At 52.2% G+C, this 9,714-nt stretch overlaps 2 protein-coding genes across 2 annotated transcripts in view; one reads left to right on the forward strand and one right to left on the reverse strand.

Annotated features, from left to right (window-relative positions):
- Positions 1-8,225, reverse strand: part of LOC113204368 (venom protease-like) — a 28,072-nt gene extending 19,847 nt beyond the window's left edge. The window contains exon 1 of the mRNA XM_052269347.1: positions 8,126-8,225. The gene's annotated coding sequence lies outside the window, so the exon portion shown is untranslated. The remainder of the gene's footprint in view (positions 1-8,125) is intronic.
- LOC113204391 (uncharacterized) overlaps positions 2,361-9,714 on the forward strand; it is a gene marked incomplete in the record, with an annotated part of 68,696 nt that continues 61,342 nt past the window's right edge. Inside the window, 1 exon segment of the mRNA XM_052269346.1 lies at positions 2,361-2,621.

Here is a 9,714-nt window from a genome sequence, read left to right on the forward strand (position 1 = left end):
TTTTTATTTATAGAAGATGCTTTGGTACGAGACTCTTTACAGGGACACGCACATTTACTTTGCAGGGACAAGTACATAAGTCTGTGCACGTTTGGTTCGCTTTAAAGCAGCTGCAGTTTTCCACATATTCCCCCCATATTTCTATAACCGTATTTGTTTCCTTTTTCTCTTCAGTTGACAATTTGCATCACTAACCGAATGCCGTCGGTCACTTATTGGTGGCAGTTGCAGTCGCTCAATGAAAACTATTCCCCCTACTGAGGATGCGTCTGTGCTGCATTTTTTGAGGGCTTCTCATTAAGCACAAGTTTGGAGTCAGCTCACTGTTAAGCAGCAAGTTCTTCCCTCGCCACCCGACTGGGGCATTTTGCGCGGAAAAGACGGGTGGAAGCCCGCGTACCGCACGAAACCAACGGCTGAGGTTGCCTGTAAAGACATTGTCGTAAAATGTCATTGTAAGGTAGTATGCGTGGAAAACTGCAGCTGCTTTAAAGCGAACCAATCGTGCACAGACTTATGTACTTGTCCCTGCAAAGTAAATGTGCGTGTCCCTGTAGAGTAAAGAGTCTCGTACCAAAGCATCTTCTATGAATAAAAATTATACTTTCTATTGAATAACAGAATTATACGTTGCTTGAATTATGTTTACCTTTTCGGAGTGTTCTGCACAATAACATTGACTTGTCCTGGGCACAAAGGCACACACACACACGCGCACAAGAACTTCGGCCGGCATGAGTCTTTCATAAAGAAAAAGGCAAAGTGATCTACCTATTTTTCGACGGTATGTTTGCGCCATGGATGTAGGCAACCCGCAGTGGTCCGAATAGGTTGAGATGTGAAGTATTTCCCATTTTGTAAACAATGGGGACCATTAACAGCTCGAAAAGTAATGATTTAGCTAGTTTTTGAATTTTGCCCCTGCGGAGTATGCAACCCGCTCCCCTCGTTGTGGGCGGTCCAGTTGTGGGGTAGAGGTGTGCGAAACGTCTTGGAAGTGACCTGTGGGTGCGTACAACACACCCGCTAAACGGTTTCGCTACATTATGAACTGTTTACACTCAAAGTGCAACTTACGCTGAGCTGAGGGGCGTTTCTGCGCGAGTAGTGATCTCCCCCCTCCCCCCATACAGATACACCAACACACACACACACACTTAACAAATCCTCACAAGCACTTCTACTCAATAAAACACGCCTTTCTGCCGCAAAGAAGGTTATTTGAGTGATTTTTCGATTTTTGCGATATTTTGACGCCTTAGAGGTAGGCAACCCGCTTGATTGAGTCGAGCATGTTGGTATATGCTGCATATTTCATTTCTAAAACAATTGCAACCAAAACAGGCTCGAAAAAATCATGTTTTACGTGCTTTCTGTGTTTTGCCCCTGCGGAGTATGCAACCCCCGTAGAGCGGTCCAGTCGCGGGGTAGAGGTCAGCACCACTTCTTAAAAGTGAACTATGGGTATGTACTACATACCCTCCAAACCGTTTTGCTCTACTACAAAATGCAAACTTTCGTCGTTTTTCGTCGCTTATGTCCCGTACTACCACCACCACCACCACCACCACCAGTAGCTGGGTATCTACTCCGGGTACGGCCGCCGGGGGTACAGTTCCGTTTGAGGCGGGTCCCTGCGGAGTGCGGACAGGCTTGGAGGGTCTGGACACGGGACGGTAACTGGATTTGCATGGATTAGGCCCGGGCCTTTAAGCCCCGACGCCTCGCACCCGTCCCGGCCCCGTCCCGGACCCGTCCACTGGGACTCACCGCGGGCATGACGCCGCCCTTGATTGGGGTGCGCGCCCTGATTCGCAGCCGTGCGCCATGCCGCCAAACCGAGAGGTAACTAAGTGGCCGGGGAAGTTGACGTATAATTTATGTACAGAGGTTACCCTCCTAATTCCCTATACCTAAATTTCGATCAAATATTATTGAACCCGACTCTTCCCTACCACCCAATACAGATGAAAAGGATAAAAATAACGATACGTTTCACATATGATTCGGTTCAAACAATGTAGAGGAATTGAACAAGGAAGACACTTTCTGGTAAAGACAGTCTTGAGGACTGTCTGAAATTTCAGGGTTGAGATTGCAGGTGACGAGTGAATGCGGACGAAGAGAGGCGAGGGCGAGGGGACGGAAGGGCGGAACTACCACCTTACAGCCAGGAAGAATAGGCGCGAAACTCATCGTTATGATTTGGGGGGGCCCTAAAAATACGCACGCTTGCCAAGCTGTGAGCCCCCCTCGGCCCGCCGCAGCGCCGCCCCTCCCCGCGCCCAGCCGGGTTGGCTGGGCGCCGGGCGCCGCGTGGCGGGGCGTGGCGTGAGTGGTACACAAGGGGTCAGGCTGGCGTAGCCTGGTTCGTTTCACCGTGCGTCGCGTCGGGCTGCTGCTCCGCCTGCTCTGCTGGCCGCACAGCGGGTCGCCAAGACGAAGGCCCGCCACGCCCCGCCACCCCGCTACAGCGCGCCCCGGGCGACGCCCGTCGCAGCCACTTACTAAGTACCTGCCGGCCGCCCGGGCCGAACGCGAGTGCGGTCGTCACGTGACGCGAGAGTGCGAGTCGTCAACCCCAAAGCATCGTCGCAGTCAGGATTTACTAACACGGCAAGGTGAGGGTGTGCACTAACAAGCTCTAAAGTTAGTGAATTTTCAAATCTGAAAAGTTAGCGAGTTAGGAACTTTGTTTAAAAAAGGAGGAATTATAGTGGAAAACACAGCTTAAAAGTTGAATGAAATTGAAGGTTTGAAGAACATTACCAGTGATCCTGAAGGCTCATCATGGCTCACATTCCAACGAAAGGGCGAAACAACCTCATGAAAGTGAACGCTAACATAATCTCTAATTACCATCAACTTCGATTGTGTGGTACACATGTTGCGTCTCAGTGCGTGCCTGTGTATACGCAGGTCTCTCTCTCTCCTCTCCCTCTCCAAAAGTGTTACAAAACACTGTACGAGGTGACAGATTTGACTGAAACAAGAAAATAATAGCCCAAGTTTCAACAGTTGCAAATGCAAAACAAAAGTTTATCTTAAAATAAAAATAATCAAAGCACTAAGTTGAAACCGCTTAACCCAGTTCATTTAGGGTTCGGATTCACTTTTTAGTTTAAGTTCAACCTACAAAACTATTTACTCTTACAGTCGAACCTAGCTTATTTGCTTGTTACATTGCTTGTTGATTCGCAGTGTGTGAGTGAGTGAGTGTGTGTGTGTGTGTGTGTGTGAACGTGGGCAAAATGTGCGTGCATGCGTTGTGTCTTGGTGTCAGGGAGGGACAGCTATAATAAAACAGGGCTGCAGTCGGCCACACGGTCAGCTGCTCTATCCTGGCAGGTGGGAGAAACACGGATACCTGCTAAAGTCTCTTTCAGCAGCCGTTTGAGTCTGATATATGTATAAATTTCATATTGAGATTAGTTCAAGTAATGTGGTAGCTTTGGCCCCTAGTGAGTAAGAAGAGTATATCGCCCACCCACCAAAATTACTTCAGGCTGAAAATTATTATTTGTACTGACAAGACAGAAGCAGAGGACATTGCCAAGGCCAACGATCACTAAATTAAGCACAATGTTTATGTCGCGGCTAAACAACGAAATTTACGATTTCATTACTTTGGCACAAAAAACACGAAAATAACTTTGAAAAGAAAGGAACAAGAAAACCTGGGATTTGTTTTAATTTATTTGAGCGCGCGCAATCCCAATCCCTCTGTATTTTATAAAAAAAAATAAAAGTAAACCTAAAAAAAATAGATGGCTTGCAGTGCGTGGGTGGGGTTTCAGCAGATCGTTGTGTGGTTCAAGGTAGCCAAGGTCAGCGTGCGTGTCACCGCAATATTTTTCTCTCGGACAGGAAAAAAATGAACGAGTTAAAAGTCGGCGCGGGGCGAGAGGGGTATAAATCACACATCTCGCTCTTGCTGGGCAGAGAACGAGCTGAGAGTGAGGAAAGGGGGGGAAGGGGGCTGGTGAGGGGGTGGGCTGCCGACGGGGAAGGGGGTGGGGAGGTGGATGGCACAGTGCCGAATTATCTCATCAGTAGTGTGAAGGGTGAGAGTAGGAGCCTTAGTTCCGGATGCTTGATGAGTGGGCCAGCCTTTCGGCTCAGGCATTCTTGCCTCGTCAGTTTTGTACTAAGGTAGACTTTGGATTAATAACGTACAAAATTTTCCGTAAAGGCGGCATCTGAAAGAAAACCTTACAAACTTTAAGAAGATCGTCAATTAAGACGCACAGAGTATTGGCGGCAGTGCCAGCGACCCGAAAGGAATGTCGATAGTAAGCCGGTTGCGCTTCGCAGCCTGCAATCCAAAGATTGGAGAAGGGTGGAGGGAGAGAGAGAGAGGGGGGATGCAAAGGCCAAGCGCACAGCCCGGTATCACGATCAGCTGACCAATTGTGAGCAACGAATAGAGTCGCATAATACGAATGATAAACATGACTGCTTGCTTTGGGCAGATAGGGAAGATTGAGACAGAAAAAATATGTGTGTGTATGGGGGGGAGGAATGGGCGAAGGGATAGAGGAGGGGGTGAGAGAGGAGTGTAAGACGAATAAAGTAAGCATAAGTAAGCGCATGAGGGAGAGTAAAAGAGAATGGGTGGGCTTATAGGACTCAGGCCCTTCGGCTGGGGAGGGGGGAGGGGGGTCTCCTGAGATGAGCGCCCGTGTCACAACGTCCTCGTCGTGGCTCTCGCATTGCTGTCGCTCCCACTTGCTTACTACTGTCGTCAAAGTGTTAGAGGTTAGCCAGCAGCATCCCAGTGCAGTTCATTCCTGTCACCGTAAATATTATCAAACGGACCGTTAGTGACACCTCGCAGACGAAGGGAGTAACCTGATGCTACACAGTACCAAAAAAATCAGTAGTGTATATACACTAAGTTATCATTTTTCATATGTTAATTTCTTGAGCTGCGAGAGCTTGTATTTTTGTTTTTACGGCACAGACAATTCCAGAGTTAAAATTACAAGTCCAAATAGCACATATATGAAAAAGGTAGGAATCAACACCCTTCTTGGGGTGTTGATTACTTTCGTGCCTTTCTAAAGGCACTACAATTGAGCACCTTAAAAAGACACTACGTCCTACCGTTGCTTTCCCAGTGTATTTACTGTGAATATTCCAAACCCGGCGAGTCGAGTATGAATTTTGCTACTCCCAGTTCAGCATGCACACTCGAGGGTACACTCCGAGACAAAAGCTGTCGGACCGGCTACCGGCTGTGCCTCGCTACAGTGTACAGGCGCGGCACGCACTGCCACAAATAAACTGCCATTACCGAATCAAAGAGGCGTCTGTCCGCGAGGACGCCGCGCCGCGCCACGCCCCGTCCATTCTGCTCTCTTTCCGTCCGTGTTCAAAACACGACTGCACGCCGCGCCGCACCCGGCCGGCCGGGCCAGGATGCCCACAATAACTGGGCGTACGGTACGGCATAAACAAACCCGCGTGCTGTTTGAATGTTTGAATGTTTGAATGACATTTTATGGCATTATTAAAAGTGGCTAGAGAGTTCCCAAAACGAGAGAGCGAAATAGTCGATTAGCTGGGTTAAGCTTTATACGGAGCGTGAAAATCACTCTGAACTATTCACAATCAGGAAAGAGTCGAAGAGTGTGTCCACTCTGCACATAACAATGCATTCGACATTTTTTTATACAGTTGCCAAACAAATTTTCAGAATAAAACTGGTAAACAAAACATATTTTGAAGCAACGAAGTCATGTCACAGTGGCCCGGTTGCGCCAGGCATGCGCTGCTGGTCCAACACGAGCGAAATTAACTCCGATCATCCTCCGAGAAATTGATGCGGAAAATCATTTCCACTCAGAATTGGTGATGGATGAGGGAGAGGCCTGGCCTCGCTTTGGCACGCTACTTCATTATTCAACCGACAGGACAGAGAAACGTTCTTCTCCCCCTCTTCAACTCGCTCCTTCACTTGCAACCCGCTTTCTACACGTGTTCCTATTTTCTTCTATATTTTTGTTCCGTCCTTCCTCCCCTCTTTTCCCCCTTTTTCAAATTAGCAGTCGGTGTAGCCGGCAGGGCGCCGTATGAGCGTCGAGCTGCCTAGGAGAAGGCACCCCCGAGGGACTGGACATAAACTGCGGGCAACAAGTTAGTGCCCCCCCCCCCCCTTCCCGCACCACCGACAAACGGGGAGGCTCTCCAAGGGGCTCAGTGGCCGTCAAGCCAAGCCTTTTTGCAAGCCTTTTAGTCATGCGTCGCGCTTGCGTCCCATTCCTGCAGACGCCGTGACACTGACTCCCCCCCCCCACCCACCTTCCCCTTTCCCTACCTCACACAGTCCCCTTTGTGAGTGTCACGCCGCTGTCACGTTTCGGTCACAACCGCGTTTCGCCGCCGCGGCGTCGTCGCGACAGCCGGCGCGAAATATCGAGACGCTTTGCGCTAATTTAGTGGCCGTTGAGTGCGCGCTGCCGCGGCGCTGGGGGTGCGCGCCACGAGGGGACAGGTTTATCACTCGGCGACGTGCGGGGCGCGAGCGGGCGCGAGGCATTCCTGAGAAGAGAGTCCTTCACGCCTCTGCCCCGCCCCCTCCCCCGCCACGCCTCCGAGGTGACAAGCCACGGGCCGGGGGGGCGGCGCCGCGCTTCTCCGCGCACACAAGAGGCGCGAGGCGGGCGCCGCGGCCCCAGAAATAGAGGGCCACGACTGCGCGGCCGCGCGGCCTCCCTGGACGCCGCGACGGACGGCGTCCCATCGGCACCATGCCTTTCACCCGCTCCCCTCCCATTCTTGGCCAAACATTTCAAACTCGAAGTCGCGCGCGGCCAGGAGCAGGAGCGGGGTTATCACAGGGCAGGAAGCGAGCGAGGCGGGAGGGTAGGGGTGGGGGGTGAGGGCTTGCCAGACGAGAAGACCCCCTCCACCTCAAGGCTGGCGAGATCTAAACAGCCCCTCGGAGGGCCGTGCGGGGGCCGTGCGCTGGAAAGGGGCGCCAGGGGGCCTCCGCCACCCGCACCTCTCCCGCCCGCCAGTCCAACATCTCACGGGGCCGGGCGGGGCCGTAACGTGAGCAGTCCTAACGTCCCCCGCACCTGTCCGCAGCGGTGCAACATGCTAACTAATGGTTCGGCGCGCCCCGTGTGCCGTGGGGAGGGAGCCAGCGGCGGCCGCGGGGCGGGGACACCTCTCTCGCTGCGCCCAGAAAAATGACTAGCAATGGCAACCCTTACAGTTGGCTTCAGGGAGCACCAAAATGGTTGAGACAACAACAACGACAAACGTGATGGAGACCATATTTTTGGCTCTGTGCAAAATCAATAATGCACTCTCGTTACCGGGCACACGCCGCACGTCGACGAAGGTTACCTGTACGACATGGAGATGGAGAGATGGGGCAGGCTTCCCGCGCGACTCCACCGTCCGCCCGTCCACCGCCCGCCCGCTTCATACGGCAAGCTGTCCCCGGCTGTCCCCCGGGGCGACCTGGAGGACAGCGGCCTACCCGTGTACGTGCTGGGCTTTCTGTATAACCGAATGACAAGCCTGCAGCTTTTTTGGACCTCCCTACACAATGTAAAAAAGTTTCATGATTTTACTGAAAAAAGTTACGAAATGCTTCGTAAAAAATAATTTACGAAAATGTTTTGTAAGTGTCAATTTACGAAACGTTTCATTAAGTTACAAATATATTTCGTAACGAATGAAAATTTTAGGGTTAAACGTCATAAAATTAGACAAAAAATTACAACAATTTTCATACCGCCTGGATGGAGCTTTGCATTTTACAAACCAATTCGTAAAATGTCGACGTATTACAATTTGTTAAAACGTTAAAAAAGTTTTCGTAATAGAAAATTAACCGAGAAAATTTCGTAAAATTACGATAATTTTATTTGGAGTGTACGCGCTTGGTATTCAGCAGACATGTAACACACAGTTGAGTTTCTTTGGAATGCAGCTATCGACATTCTTTGCCGCGTATCACCAGTGACCGTGCGGCCCCCTGCCCCGCCGCACTCGGGAGGTAGAGTGCACACATGCGGACCAAACTCCCTCTCCGTAATGCATACAGGCGCGCACGGCACGCAGCGAGGCAGGCGAAGCAAAAGGAAAATAAGACGCGAAAAGGCTTTACCGTTCCGGCGCTGCTCCACCTCGGCGCGCGGTGCAGGTGGTGCAACGTGGATCCCATACGTCGGGCGCCCGACCGGATGTCCCAGTCTGGCGAGCGTAAATCATACCACAAGCTCTCGCCCGTCCGCACGGTGGCTGCCTCGTGTCTCGCACACACCTGCCGAAAAACAAAAACATAAAAAAAAAACACGAGCATTTGCCCTTACCACTGTACTTAAAATATCCTTTCTTTGATTACGGTGTTTTAATTTTAAGGGAGACTGAGAAAATATATAGCCTGTGCGCGGTGAACCAAACGGAGCAGTTAGCCATTCGCGCGGCACAGGGCAGTCCCGACCATACCCAAGTTACTCACCCAGTCGGGCGCGCGGGACAGGATGCGCGCACGCGCGCGCGAATTCAAACGACCGCTAAACAAGACCGCTCGGGCGCGGCTTTGGGAGGCAAGGCGAGCAGCGCTTTTATCCGCTGATAACGTGAAATTGAAGAGCGGCCGTCCTGCCGGGGAGGTAGTTGTGGCGAGAGCAGTGCCGGGGCCGGCGGGGCCCCCAGAGGGGTCGTCACGGGGAAGAGAATACCCCATCAAGATAATAATCAGGGACGCCACGGCCCGAGCGAAGCGCACACCGAGGTATGAAAAAGAGAGGCTGTGAGTGAGTGCAAGAGAAAACTTTCCGCGGGGTAAAACATTAGATTAATAATTTCCCTCTTTTTTTCCGAGTGCCTACTGGAGTGCGTCTCGGAAAGGGAAAATGCCTAGGCCAACAACGACACTGCCAAGGCGGGCGAAAAAAAAGTTAATAAAGAGGGACGTCAGTGTTACGTCAGATTCGTCATTAATTTAGCGGGAGCTCGGGGCGAGGCGCGGGATAAAAGGAGTGGAGGGGAAAGGGGAAGGGGGGAATACTGCGACAGACCAACAGCAGTACACTGCTGGTCAGACAGCCCTGGGCAGCCTCGCCCCCCGCCTTCATGTCTATCTGTGTCCCCCTCCCCCATCTTTTTGTTGTGTCTGTCCCCGCCCCTTTGCCCCACTCCCGAACGCTCGCCACGTCCAGCACTGCCCCGGCACTGCCGCTGCAGTGCAACTACTATGGCATTGTGAGGTGAGCAAGACTGGGCAATAAGCCCCTGCGGGCGTGAACCCTGTCCGATACCGGGAAAAGCTTTGATGGATTGGGATTCAGCAGTGTACATGCACATGCGATAAGGTGGCACTGGGAGATCGGACGACGTTCTTAGGACCCGTCGCACTGTACCAATATACTGGTACACCAATTCAAGAGGCATGGAAATGAGCTCCTTTAAAATCTGCCCGCTGGGGCCGCTGGAGCTACAGCACTGTCCGCTAGAGAGCCCCTGGGATGGCGGGCTGTCCCTCCGCACACGTGCGCCCTACGGGACAGCCTACCCGCCAGGCGCTCCACTGGAGCCCCTGGGAGTGGGAGGGCGGGCTGTCCCGCTGCACACGCGCGCTCAACGGGACAGCCTACCCGCCGGGCGCTCCACTAGAGCCCCTGGGAGTGGGAGGGCGGGCTGTCCCGCTGCACACGCGCGCTCAACGGGACAGCCTACCCGCCGGGCGCTCCA

This window comes from Frankliniella occidentalis, unplaced genomic scaffold, assembly GCF_000697945.3.
Source record: "Frankliniella occidentalis isolate FOCC.00 unplaced genomic scaffold, Focc_3.1 Scaffold90, whole genome shotgun sequence".
In the NCBI taxonomy this organism is placed as follows: Eukaryota; Metazoa; Arthropoda; class Insecta; order Thysanoptera; family Thripidae; genus Frankliniella; species Frankliniella occidentalis.